Consider the following 14867-nt stretch of genomic DNA (forward strand, 5'->3'; position numbering starts at 1 on the left):
TAGTTGGTTGATCCAGAAGGTTAAAACGCACGGGATCCAAGGTGGGCTGACAAACTGCAAAAGCAGCTTGTTGTGGAGAGGCTGAGCATGTGGTAGAGGGATGCTATTCTAATCGGAAGTTTGTGACCACTGGTGTGCCACAGGGGTTAGTGCTGAGACCACTGTTGTTTGTCATATATATACATGACTTAGATAAGAAGTATCCGATTCATAGCGGTAAGATTAGTAAGTTTGCTGATGTGACAAAGATTGGTACTATTATCGATAGTAAAGAAGATTGTCCAGGAATACTGAGGGACAGAGAATAGTTGGAAAGCTAAGGCATACAATGGTAAATGGAACTTAATTCAGACAAGCGTGAGGTCAGATGGTGTTAGGGCATACACAATAAATAGCAAAGACCCTAAAAGTGTTGTTATGTAAAGAGACCTTAGGGTGAAAGTTCATATTTCTCTAAAAGTGGTGACACAGGTGGATAGGGTAATGAAGAAGGCATATTCTGACCTTTCTCGGCTGAAACATTGAGAATAAGAGTTGGGACATTATATTACAGCTGTATGAAACATTCACTGGGCTACATTTGGACTATTGTGTACAGTTAGAACCATAGAATGATAGAACATTTCAGCACAGTACAGGCCCTTCAGCCCTCCATGTTGTGCCGACCCATATAATCCTTAAAAAAAAGTACTAAACCCACACTACCCAATAACCCTCTATTTTTCTTTCATCCATGTGCCTGTCCAAGAGGCTCTTAAATACCCCTAATGTTTTAGCCTCCACCACCATCCCTGGCAAGTCATTCCAGGCACTCACAACCCTCTGTGTAAAAAAACTTACCCCTGATGTCTCCCCTAAACTTCCCTCCCTTAATTTGGTACATATGCCCTCTGGTGTTTCCTATTGGTGCCCTGGGAAACAGGTACTAACTATCCACCCTATTTATGCCTCTCATAATCTTGTAGACCTCTATCAAGTCCCCTCTCATTCTTCTACGCTCCAAAGAGAAAAGTCCCAGCTCTGCTAACCTTGCTTCATATGACTTGTTCTCCAAACCAGGCAACATCCTGGTAAATCTCCTCTGCACCCTCCCCATAGCTTCCACATCCTTCCTATAATGCGGTGACCAGAATTGAACACAATACTCTAAGTGCAGTCTCACCAGAGATTTGTAGAGTTGCAACATGACCTCTCTACTCTTGAACTCAATCACCCTGTTAATGAAGCCTAGCATCCCCTGGGCCTTCTTAACTAAGTTCAATAGGAACGATTGGGTAGCAATAGAGAGAGTGCAGATGAGATTCACAAGGATGTTGTTTGGAATGGAAGGCCATAGTTATTAAGAGAGATAGGATTGGCCTTATAGTTTTGTAATATGTTAGACAAAAATCTCTTTATTCTGAAGATTTGGTGACCAGGCTTCTTTACAAAGGTCAAAAATACATCTGCAGATGCTGTGGATCAAAGAATACATACACAACACTGGAAGAACTCAGCAGGTCAGGCAGCATCCGTGAGAAAAGAGTAGCCAACGTTTCGGGCCGAGACCCTTCACCAGCATATAAATGTCAGTGCAAAGAAGGCAATACAATACCTCTACTCTCTGCTTTCTTAGTAGTTTGCCAGTGACCAAAAATTTTGACAAACTTGTATAGATGCACAGTGGAGAGTATCCTAACTGCTTGCATCAGATCCTGGCATGGAAACACCAATGCTCAGGATTGGAAAAATCTACAGAAAGTGGTGGATACCAGTCTGTCAAATCCCTCCCCACCATTGGGTATATTTACATGGAACACTGCCACAAGAAAACAGCATCCATCATCAAAGATCCCCAACATCCAGGCCTTGCCCTCTTTTTGCTACAACCATCGTGTAGGAGGTTAGAAGCATTTGGGCCCACACCAGCAGGGTCAGGAACAGTTATTACCCTGCTCCTGAATCAGCATGGGCACGAGTACTCTGAACTGATTCTATGACCTAGGACTCTTTACAACTCATTCTCTCAGTATCATTTTTATTTGCACAGCTTTCTTCATTTCCACATTGGTCTTTGTGTAGGTTGCTGTGAAATTTTACTGCATTTCTTTTTCCTGTAACTACTTGCAAGGAAATGTATCTCCAGGTAGGACTGTATATGGCAACACGTATGTATTTCGATAATAAATTTACTTTGAACTTTGAACTTTAAAAACAGTTGCTGTATCAGCTGCTATTTTATGATTGAATGTTAACCCTTTGTTTCAATTTTTCCATTTTATTATTACCAGGTCTGATGCACTGGAGTCGAGAGCTTGGAATCACCTCTAGTTAAGGTCTATGATTATCACTCATCGTGGGGCTTTTTCAGGGCCAGTACTTCATACCTGTCATCACCCTGACCCTATCACCCTGTCATCACCCTGACCCTATCACCCTGTCATCATCTTGACCCTATCACTCTGTATTCACCCTGAACCTATCACCCTGTCATCACCCTGACCTTATCACCCTGTCGTCACCCAGAACCTATCTCCCTGTCATCACCCTGAACCTATCACCCTGTCATCACCCTGACCCTATCACCCTGTCATCATCTTGACCCTATCACTCTGTATTCACCCTGAACCTATCACCCTGTCATCACCCTGACCTTATCACCCTGTCGTCACCCAGAACCTATCACCCTGTCATCACCCTGAACCTATCACCCTGTCATCACCCTGACCCTATCACCCTGTCATCACCCTGAACCTATCACCCTGTCATCACCCTGAACCTATCACCCTGTCATCACCCTGTCATCACCCTGACCCTATCACCCTGTCATCACCCTGAACCTATCACCCTGTCATCATCCTGACCCTATCACCCCGTCATCACCCAGACCCTATCATCCTGTCATCACCCTGACCCTATCACCCTGTCATCACCCTGACCTTATCACCCTGTCGTCACCCTGACCCTATCACCCTGAACCTATCACCCTGTCATCACCCTGTCATCACCCTGACCCTATCACCCTGTCATCACCCTGAACCTATCACCCTGTCATCACCCTGACCCTATCACCCTCTCATCACCCTGACCCTATCATCCTGTCATCACCCTGACCCTATCACCCTGTCATCATCCTGACCCTATCACCCCGTCATCATCCTGACCCTATCACCCTGTCATCATCCTGACCCTATCACCCCGTCATCATCCTGACCCTATCACCCCGTCATCATCCTGACCCTATCACCCCGTCATCACCCTGACCCTATCACCCTGTCATCATCCTGACCCTATCACCCTGTCATCACCCTGAACCTATCACCCTGTCATCACCCTGACCCTATCACCCTGTCATCACCCTGAACCTATCACCCTGTCATCACCCTGACCCTATCACCCCGTCATCACCCAGACCTTATCATCCTGTCATCACCCTGACCCTATCACCCTGAACCTATCACCCTGTCATCACCCTGTCATCACCCTGACCCTATCACCCTGTCATCACCCTGAACCTATCACCCTGTCATCATCCTGACCCTATCACCCCGTCATCACCCAGAACCTATCACCCTGTCATCACCCAGAACCTATCACCCTGTCATCACCCAGAACCTATCACCCTGTCATCACCCTGACCTTATCTCCCTGTCATCACCCAGAACCTATCACCCTGTCATCACCCAGAACCTATCACCCTGTCATCACCCTGTCATCACCCAGAACCTATCTCCCTGTCATCACCCTGACCCTATCACCCTGTCATCACCCAGAACCTATCACCCCGTCATCACCCTGAACCTATCTCCCTGTCATCACCCAGAACCTATCACCCTGTCATCACCCTGTCGTCACCCAGAACCTATCACCCCGTCATCACCCTGTTATCACCCTGACCCTATCACCCTGTCATCACCCAGAACCTATCACCCTGTCATCACCCTGAACCTATCACCCTGTCATCACCCTGAACCTATCACCCCGTCATCACCCAGAACCAATTACCCCGTCATCACCCAGAACCTATCACCCTGTCGTCACCCAGAACCTATCACCCTGTCATCACCCTGACCCTATCACCCTGTCATCACCCTGACCCTATCACCCTGTCGTCACCCTGTCGTCACCCAGAACCTATCACCCCGTCATCACCCTGTTATCACCCTGACCTTATCTCCCTGTCATCACCCAGACCCTATCACCCCGTCATCACCCAGAACCAATCACCCCATCATCACCCAGAACCTATCACCCTGTCGTTACCCAGAACCTATCACCCTGTCGTCACCCAGAACCTATCACCGTGTCGTCACCCAGAACCAATCACCCCGTCATCACCCAGAACCAATCACCCCGTCATCACCCAGAACCTATCACCCCGTCATCACCCAGAACCTATCACCCTGTCGTCACCCAGAACCTATCACCCTGTCATCACCCTGACCCTATCACCCTGTCATCACCCTGACCCTATCACCCTGTCGTCACCCAGAACCTATCACCGTGTTGTCACCCAGAACCTATCACCCCGTCATCACCCTGAACCTATCACCCTGTCATCACCCTGAACCTATCACCCTGTCATCACCCTGAACCTATCACCCCGTCATCACCCTGAACCTATCACCCCGTCATCACCCTGAACCTATCACCCTGTCATCACCCTGACCCTATCACCCTGTCATCACCCTGAACCTATCACCCTGTCATCACCCTGACCCTATCACCCCGTCATCACCCTGAACCTATCACCCCGTCATCACCCAGAACCAATCACCCCGTCATCACCCAGAACCAATCACCCCGTCATCACCCTGACCCTATCACCCTGTCGTTACCCAGAACCTATCACCGTGTCGTCACCCAGAACCTATCACCGTGTCGTCACCCAGAACCTATCACCGTGTCGTCACCCAGAACCAATCACCCCGTCATCACCCAGAACCTATCACCCTGTCATCACCCTGAACCTATCACCCCGTCATCACCCAGACCCTATCACCCTGTCATCACCCTGAACCTATCACCCTGTCATCACCCTGACCCTATCACCCTGTCATCACCCTGACCCTATCACCCTGTCGTCACCCAGAACCTATCACCCTGTCGTCACCCAGAACCTATCAGCCTGTCATCACCCTGACCCTATCACCCTGTCATCACCCTGAACCTATCACCGTCATCACCCTGACCTTATCACCCTGTCATCACCCTGACCCTATCACCCTGTCGTCACCCAGAACCTATCACCCTGTCGTCACCCAGAACCTATCAGCCTGTCATCACCCTGACCCTATCACCCTGTCATCACCCTGAACCTATCACCGTCATCACCCTGACCTTATCACCCTGTCATCATCCTGACCCTATCACCCTGTCATCACCCTGAACCTATCACCCTGTCGTCACCCTGACCCTATCACCCCGTCATCACCCAGACCTTATCATCCTGTCATCACCCTGACCCTATCACCCTGAACCTATCACCCTGTCATCACCCTGTCATCACCCTGACCCTATCACCCTGTCATCACCCTGAACCTATCACCCTGTCGTCACCCTGACCCTATCACCCCGTCATCACCCAGACCTTATCATCCTGTCATCACCCTGACCCTATCACCCAGAACCTATCACCCTGTCGTCACCCAGAACCTATCACCGTGTCGTCACCCAGAACCAATCACCCCGTCATCACCCAGAACCAATCACCCCGTCATCACCCAGAACCTATCACCCCGTCATCACCCAGAACCTATCACCCTGTCGTCACCCAGAACCTATCACCCTGTCATCACCCTGACCCTATCACCCTGTCATCACCCTGACCCTATCACCCTGTCGTCACCCAGAACCTATCACCGTGTCGTCACCCAGAACCTATCACCCCGTCATCACCCTGAACCTATCACCCTGTCATCACCCTGACCCTATCACCCTGTCATCACCCTGACCCTATCACCCCGTCATCACCCTGAACCTATCACCCCGTCATCACCCTGAACCTATCACCCCGTCATCACCCTGAACCTATCACCCCGTCATCACCCAGAACCTATCACCCTGTCATCACCCTGAACCTATCACCCTGTCATCACCCTGAACCTATCACCCTGTCATCACCCTGAACCTATCACCCCGTCATCACCCTGAACCTATCACCCTGTCATCACCCTGACCCTATCACCCTGTCATCACCCTGAACCTATCACCCTGTCATCACCCTGAACCTATCACCCCGTCATCACCCTGAACCTATCACCCTGTCATCACCCTGACCCTATCACCCTGTCATCACCCTGAACCTATCACCCTGTCATCACCCTGACCCTATCACCCCGTCATCACCCAGAACCAATCACCCCGTCATCACCCAGAACCAATCACCCCGTCATCACCCTGACCCTATCACCCTGTCGTTACCCAGAACCTATCACCGTGTCGTCACCCAGAACCTATCACCGTGTCGTCACCCAGAACCTATCACCGTGTCGTCACCCAGAACCAATCACCCCGTCATCACCCAGAACCTATCACCCTGTCATCACCCTGAACCTATCACCCTGTCATCACCCAGACCCTATCACCCTGTCATCACCCTGAACCTATCACCCTGTCATCACCCTGACCCTATCACCCTGTCATCACCCTGAACCTATCACCCCGTCATCACCCTGAACCTATCACCCTGTCATCACCCTGACCCTATCACCCTGTCGTCACCCAGAACCTATCACCCTGTCGTCACCCAGAACCTATCAGCCTGTCATCACCCTGACCCTATCACCCTGTCATCACCCTGAACCTATCACCCTGTCGTCACCCTGACCCTATCACCCCGTCATCACCCAGACCTTATCATCCTGTCATCACCCTGACCCTATCACCCTGAACCTATCACCCTGTCATCACCCTGTCATCACCCTGACCCTATCACCCTGTCATCACCCTGAACCTATCACCCTCTCATCACCCTGACCCTATCACCCTGTCATCACCCTGAACCTATCACCCCGTCATCACCCTGAACCTATCACCCTGTCATCACCCTGACCCTATCACCCTGTCATCATCTTGACCCTATCACTCTGTATTCACCCTGAACCTATCACCCTGTCGTCACCCAGAACCTATCACCCTGTTATCACCCTGACCCTATCACCCTGTCATCACCCTGAACCTATCACCCTGTCATCACCCTGAACCTATCACCCCGTCATCACCCTGAACCTATCACCCTGTCATCACCCTGACCCTATCACCCTGTCATCACCCTGAACCTATCACCCTGTCATCACCCTGACCCTATCACCCCGTCATCACCCAGAACCAATCACCCCGTCATCACCCAGAACCAATCACCCCGTCATCACCCTGACCCTATCACCCTGTCGTTACCCAGAACCTATCACCGTGTCGTCACCCAGAACCTATCACCGTGTCGTCACCCAGAACCTATCACCGTGTCGTCACCCAGAACCAATCACCCCGTCATCACCCAGAACCTATCACCCTGTCATCACCCTGAACCTATCACCCTGTCATCACCCAGACCCTATCACCCTGTCATCACCCTGAACCTATCACCCTGTCATCACCCTGACCCTATCACCCTGTCATCACCCTGAACCTATCACCCCGTCATCACCCTGAACCTATCACCCTGTCATCACCCTGACCCTATCACCCTGTCGTCACCCAGAACCTATCACCCTGTCGTCACCCAGAACCTATCAGCCTGTCATCACCCTGACCCTATCACCCTGTCATCACCCTGAACCTATCACCCTGTCGTCACCCTGACCCTATCACCCCGTCATCACCCAGACCTTATCATCCTGTCATCACCCTGACCCTATCACCCTGAACCTATCACCCTGTCATCACCCTGTCATCACCCTGACCCTATCACCCTGTCATCACCCTGAACCTATCACCCTCTCATCACCCTGACCCTATCACCCTGTCATCACCCTGAACCTATCACCCCGTCATCACCCTGAACCTATCACCCTGTCATCACCCTGACCCTATCACCCTGTCATCATCTTGACCCTATCACTCTGTATTCACCCTGAACCTATCACCCTGTCGTCACCCAGAACCTATCACCCTGTTATCACCCTGACCCTATCACCCTGTCATCACCCTGTCCCTATCACCATATCAGCAGGTGGTTATGACTCAGAGACCAGCAGGATGTTCCCATCATTCTGTGACCAACAGCTCAATTTCCCTGACTTTGTGGTGTTTGGATTTAGTGCTCAGGTTAATTCCATGTGGTCCAACCAGTTTCATTCATCCCCAGAAGCACGTATAAAGCATATTTAGGGCAGATTTAAAAGTTTAAGACATAACCACATGGGGGTGTCTGGAGTCACATACAGACAAATCCTTGTATGACAGCAAACTTACTTTGCTGAAAGACAACAGTGAACCTTAGATAGGGTTAAATAACAATCCACTAGTTTTCATGGTCACCACTACTAAGACAGGTTGTATTCTGATAACTTTTTCTTGGACTGGAATTGCCAGGAATCTTTTTTCTCCATATCCTTCTTGTTGTCTGTTGGTCATGGTAGTTGAAAAGCAGACGAGTAATCATAATTCCTTGGTAATCCCATGTAAGCTATCCAATAAGAGGTGATGCTGTGTCCGTACACATTCACTTACCAGCAGAGGTCTCTACTCACAGCTAGGATCTGGACAAACCAGTCTCTTACGGTTCTTGCTCCCCATCCTAGGCCCGGGGATGTTGAGGGATTATCATCGTTCCTTACCTAGCTGAGATAAACACACTGTCCAAATCTCTTCTCTTTGTAGATCAGAATTATGTTCATCTGTTGTTCCTTCAGAAGCATAGCGATCACTGTACATAACTACAGAATAGGTAAGTCAACTATCAATTACTTTCTTAACTAGAAATGTTCTGAAGAAAATACCCATATTTCCTTTCACACAGCATCCCATGACTCACTAACACTGGTTCTTGGTTCAGCAGTAAAACCATAAGACATAGGAGCAGATTTAAACCATCTGGCCCATCGAGTCTGCTCTGCCATTCAATCATGGCTGATCCCTCTTTACCATCTCCTCCTCAACACCAGTTCCCAGCCTTCTCCCCGTAACCTTTGATGCCATGTTCAATCAAGAACCTATCAATCTCTGCCTTAAATACACCCAATGACTTGGCCTCCACAACTGCATGTGGCAACAAATTCGACAAATTCATCACCCTTGGCTAAAGAAATTTCTCTGCATCTCTGTTTTGAAAAGATGCCCCTCTATCCTGAGGATGTGCCCTTTTGTCCTAGACTCTCACACCATGGGAAACATCCTTTCAACATTCAAAAGGTATCAATGAGATCCTGCCTCTTCCTTCTGAATTCCAGCAAGTACAGACCCAGAGCCATCAAACGTTCCTCATATGATAACCTTTTAATTCCTGGAATCATCCTTGTGAACCTCCTCTGGGCCCTCTCTAATGTCAGCACATCTTTTCTAAGATGAGGGGCCCAAAATTGTTCACAATACTCAAGGTGAGGCCTTACCAGTGCCTAATAAAGCCTCAGCATCACATCCCTTGTATTCTAGACCTCTTGAAATAAATGCTAACGTGGCATTTGCCTTCCTCACCACTGACTCAACTTGCAATACTTCGATACTCGCGGTTAGCGCATCACTTTACAACGCCAACTGTAAGAGTGGGATTCAATTCCCACTGCTCTCTGTAAGGAGTTTGTACGTTCTCCCATCTTCCAAAACCAATTGCCCATTTCAATCCTCATCAATTTGATTTGACGCAAATGACACATTTCACTGCATGCTTTCATGTACATTTGACAAATAAAGCTAATCTTTATTTCAGAAGTACCAAGACTTCTGGCTGCTCACCCTTGCTCTTGAGAATGGCATGGACACAATCCCAGACATCCCTGATCATGGCACCAGGGAGGCAACATACCATCTGGGTGTCTCTATTGTGCCCACAGAAGCTCGTCTTTGTTCCTCTGACTGAGGAATCCCCTATCAACACTTCACCACTCTGCCCTTCTGGTCACTGTGCTCCCTCCGGTAGGTCATTGCCCTCAATAGTATCTGAAGTTATATACTTACTATTGAGGGAAAAGGTCACAGGTGTACTCTGCACTGGCTGTACATTTACCCTCTTTCTCCTGACAGTCATCCATTTTCCTGTCTCCTGCAACCTCCCTGTAGCTCCTGTCTATCACCTCCTCAGTCTCCCATATGAGTTGAAGGTCATCGAGCTGCAGCTCCAGTTCCTTAATATGTTCTCTCAGGAGCTGGATCGGATGTGTTTATCCAGGAGACCCAGACTTACCACATCCCACACACAGTATAGAACATTCTGCCCCTGGAGCCATTCCTACTAATCTATTACGCCCTAACAGATGAAGAATGAACAAATACAGAGAGAAAGAGAGTAACTCACAAGACAATTTACCTCACTCAAACCTGATCTTGCCTAAGCCTGATGAGCCAGTCGCTCCAAACATTGGCACACTCACAAGAATGGCCACTCCGCTTGCACTAGGATTATTCTTATTGGCCCCTTCTAATGAATCCCTCTTGCTGATTGGTCAGAACTTGAGGAAGATCAATATCCTTGCAGGCAGGTTGGCTCGAGTCGTTCGGGTGGGTTTAAACTAATTTGCCATTGGGATGGGAACCAGAGTGACAGTGCTGAGGACGAGGTAGATGGTTTACAAACAGAGGCAATGTGTAACGAGAGTCTTAGCAAGGAGAGACTGACGATAGGGCAAAATTGCAGTCAACAGGATGAATTGCAAGTTGCAATGTAAAAGGCAGATAAAATCGAAAAGGGTGAATACAGGACTGAAGGTGTTATGCTTGAAAGTGCACAGTAGAAGGAATGACATAGATGAACTTGTAGCGCAGTTACAAATTAGCAAGTATGATATTGTAGGCATCACTAAATCGTGGCTAAAAGAAGATTATAGCTAGGAGCTTAATGTCCGAGGCACACATTATATTGCAAGAAGGCAGAGGGGTGGCCTGGCTCTGTTGGTAAAAAATGAAAGTAAATCTTTAGAAAGAGGTGACATAGGTGTTGAATCTTTGCGGGTAGAGCTAAGGAACTGCAAGGGTAAAAAGACCCTGATGGGAGTTATATACGGATTCCCAAACAGGAGAAAGAATGTGGTCTGCAGGTTACAACAGGAGATAGAAAATGCAAGCCAAAAGGGCAATAGTCATGGGGGATTTCAACATGCAGGCAGATCGGGAAAATCAGGTTGGTGTGGCATTCCAAGATGGGGAGTGCCTCTTCTAGAATGCCTACCAGATGGCTTTTTAAGAGCAGCTATCCTGGATTGGATGTTGGGCAATGAATCAGAATTGATTAGAGAGCTTAAGGTAAAAGAACCCTAAGGGGAAAGTGAACATATTGTGATTAAATTCACCCTGAAATTTGAGAAAGAGAAGCTAAGGTCAGACGTATCAGAAATATGGTGGAGTGAAGGAAATTACAGAGACATGAGAGGAGTTGAACAAAATTGATTGAAAAGCAAGACTGGCAGGATGGAGGCAGAGCAACAATGCTGGAATTTCTAAAAGCAATTCGGATGGCACAGGATGTACACATCCTAAGGAGGAAGAAGTATTCTGAAAGAAAGATGACACAACCAAGGCTAATAAGGGAAGTCAAGGAGAGGGCATAAAATAGGGCAACAATTAGAGGGAAGTTTGGGGATTGGGAAGCTTTTAAAAACCAACAGAAGGCAACTAAAAAATTATTAAGAAGGTAAAGATGGAATACAAAAGGAAGTTAGCCAATAATATTAAAGAGGATACCAAAAGTTTCTTCAGATACATAGAATGTAAAGGAGAGATGAGAATGGATATTGGATGGCGGAAAATTATGCTGGAGAGGTAGTAATAGGGTACAAGAAAATGGCAGACAAACTGAATAAGTATTTTGCATTTGTGGGAGACACTAGCAGTATGGTGGAAGTTCCAGGTGTCAGGGGACATGAAGTGTGTGGTTACCATAACTAGAGAGAAGGTTCTTGGAAAACTGAAAGGTCTGAAGGTAGATGAGTCAGCTGGAACAGATGGTGAACACCCCACAGTTCTAAGAGAGGTGGCTGAAGAGATTGTGGAGGCAATATTAATGATCTTTCAAGAATCACAAGCTTTTGGAATAGTTCTGGAAGAATCAAAAATTGCTAATGTCACTCTGCTCTTCAAGAAGTTAGAGTGGTAAAAGAAAGGAAACTATCAGCCAGTTAGTCTGACCTCAGTGGATGGAAGATGTTGGAGTCGATTGTTAAGGATGAGGTTTCAGGGTACTTGTAGGCACATGATAAAATAATGGTTTCCTTAAGGATAAATATTGCTTGACAAATCTGTTGGAATTCTTTGAAGAACTAACAAGCAGAATATTTAAAGGAGAATTGGTTGATGTTGTGTACTTGGATTTTCAGAAGGCCTTTGACAAGGTGCCACACATGAGGCTGCTTAACAAGCTATGAGCCCATGGTATTACAGGAAAGATTCTACCATAGATAAAGCAGTGGCTGATTGGCAGGAGGCAGAGAGTGGGAATAAAGGGAGCCTGCTCAGGATGGCTGCCAGTGACTAGCGGTGTTCCACTGGGGTCTATGTTGGGACTGATTCTTTTTACATTATATGTCAATGACTGGATAATGAAATTGATGTCTTTGTTGAAAAGTTTGCAGATGATATGAAGATAGGTAGTTTTGAGGAAGTAGAAATAGGGAGGCTACAGAAGAACTAAGACAGATTATGAGAATGAGCAAAGAAGTGGCAGATAGAATACAGCGTCGAGAAGTATATGGTCATGCACTTTGGCAAAAGAAATGAAAGACTGACCATTTTCTAAATGGAGAGAAATTACAAAAATTTGAGGTGCAAGAATCTCTTGTGCAGGATTCCCAAAATGTTAACTTGCAGGTTGAGTCTGTGGTGAGAGAGGTAAATGCAATGTTAACAGTCATGTCAAGAGGTTTAGAATTAAAAAGCAAAAATGTAATGTGGGACTTTATAAAGCACCGGTGGGGCCTGACTTGGAGTATTGTGTACAGTTCTGGGCCCCTTATCTTAGAAAGGATGTGCTGAGACTGGGGAGGGCTCAAAGGAGGTTCACAACATTGATTTCAGGGTTAATTAACTTGTCATATGAAGAGCATTTGATGGTGCTGGACCTGTATTCACTGGAAGTTAGATGAGGGGTGACCTAATTGAAATCTATCAAATGGTGAAAGGCCTTGATAGAGTGGATGTTTCCAATGGTGGGAGAGTCTAAGACCAGAGGACTCAGCCTCAGAAGCGAGGGGTGCCCTTTTAGAACAGAGATGAGGAGGTATTTCTTTAGCCAGACAATGGTGAATCTGTGGAATTCATCACCACAGGCAGCTGTGGAGTCCAAGTCTTTAAGTATATTTAAGGCAGAGCTTGATAAATTAGGCATGAAGGGATAGGGGGGCAGGCAGAAGACTGGGGCTGAGAGGAAAAATGGATCAGGCATGATGAAATGGCAGAGCAGACTCCAGGCAAATGGCCTAATTCTGCTCCTATATCTGATGGTCTTACAAGCAATGTTCATAAGAAAAGCATAAATTAAATATAAAACATGAAAAATTTTTACAAGAATGCAATTAGAATCAAAAATGCTATCCATTTTAGTGCAAAGTGATCAAAGTGGATATCATGTTGCCAAACTGTAGTGATTAGGGTTGCCTGCTGACACATCTCCTCCCTCACCTCCATTCAGGGCCCCAAACAGTCCATCCAGGTGCAAATCTGCTGGGACCATCTATTGTGCCTGGTGCTCCCAATGTGCCCTCCTCTTCAGTGGTGAGACCCATCATGAATTGGGGACCACTTTGCCAAGCACCTTCGCACCATCCACCACAATCAGGACTTACCGTGGCTAAACATTTTAATTCTGATTCCCATTCCCATTCTGACGTGTGATCTTGTGCCATGATTAGGCCACCCTCAGGGTGGAGGAGTAACACGTCATGCTCCCACCCCTGGTGGTGTGAATCTTCAGGTTTCTGTACCTCTAACTTGTAGCTGCAAGAAGATGGCATAGGTTGGATAGTGGGGATCTATGTTGATAGTTGTTGCCTTCTTGAGGCAGTGCCTCCTGTAGATAATACCGATAGTCAAATGAAGTTTAGACAATAGACAGTAGGTGCAGGAGTAGGCCATTCGGCCCTTCTAGTCAGCACCGCCATTCACTGTGATCATGGTGATCATATACAATCAGTACCCCGTTCCTGCCCTCTCCCCATATCCCTTGACCCCGCTATCTATAAGAGCTCTATCTAACTCTCTCTTGAATGCATCCAGAGACTTGGCCTCCACTGCCTTCTGGGGCAGAGCATTCCACATATCCACCACTCTCTGGGTGAAAAAGTTTTTTCCGCATCTCTGTTCTAAATGGCCTACCCCTTATTCTTAAACTGTGGCCTCTAGTTCTGGACTCACCCATCAACAGGAACATGCTTCCTGCCTCCAGTGTGTCCAATCCCTTAATAATCTTATGTGTTTCAATCAGATCCCCTTTCATCCTTCTATTCCAGTGTATACAAGCCCAGTCGCTCCAATCTTTATTGTCACTTAACGACATGCATGTATATAATGTATATAGAAATGAGACAATGTTTCTTTGAACCAAGCACATAACACACAATAACTGTGGGGAGGATGTATTGGCAGAGTCCACAGCTCTCTGCAGCTTCATGGTTCCTGTGCATTCGAATTGTCGAGTGTACTGTAAAAGATACTGAGACACAATTAGAGCTTTATGAAAAATGTTTGAAGTGACCAGAAGTTTAGCCTAAGCTTCATCAAAGTACAATACTAAACGATGACAA

The 14867-nt window shown here is 47.2% G+C and overlaps 1 long non-coding RNA gene across 1 annotated transcript in view; it reads right to left on the reverse strand.

Annotated features, from left to right (window-relative positions):
• The window catches only part of LOC132405618 (uncharacterized), a 55767-nt gene extending 46855 nt beyond the window's left edge, over positions 1-8912 (reverse strand). The window contains exon 1 of the long non-coding RNA XR_009515931.1: positions 8653-8912. This is a non-coding gene — a long non-coding RNA (uncharacterized LOC132405618). The remainder of the gene's footprint in view (positions 1-8652) is intronic.
• Positions 8913-14867: the final 5955 nt, after the last annotated feature.

Source organism: Hypanus sabinus, chromosome 2 (genome assembly GCF_030144855.1).
Source record: "Hypanus sabinus isolate sHypSab1 chromosome 2, sHypSab1.hap1, whole genome shotgun sequence".
NCBI lineage: Eukaryota > Metazoa > Chordata > Chondrichthyes > Myliobatiformes > Dasyatidae > Hypanus > Hypanus sabinus.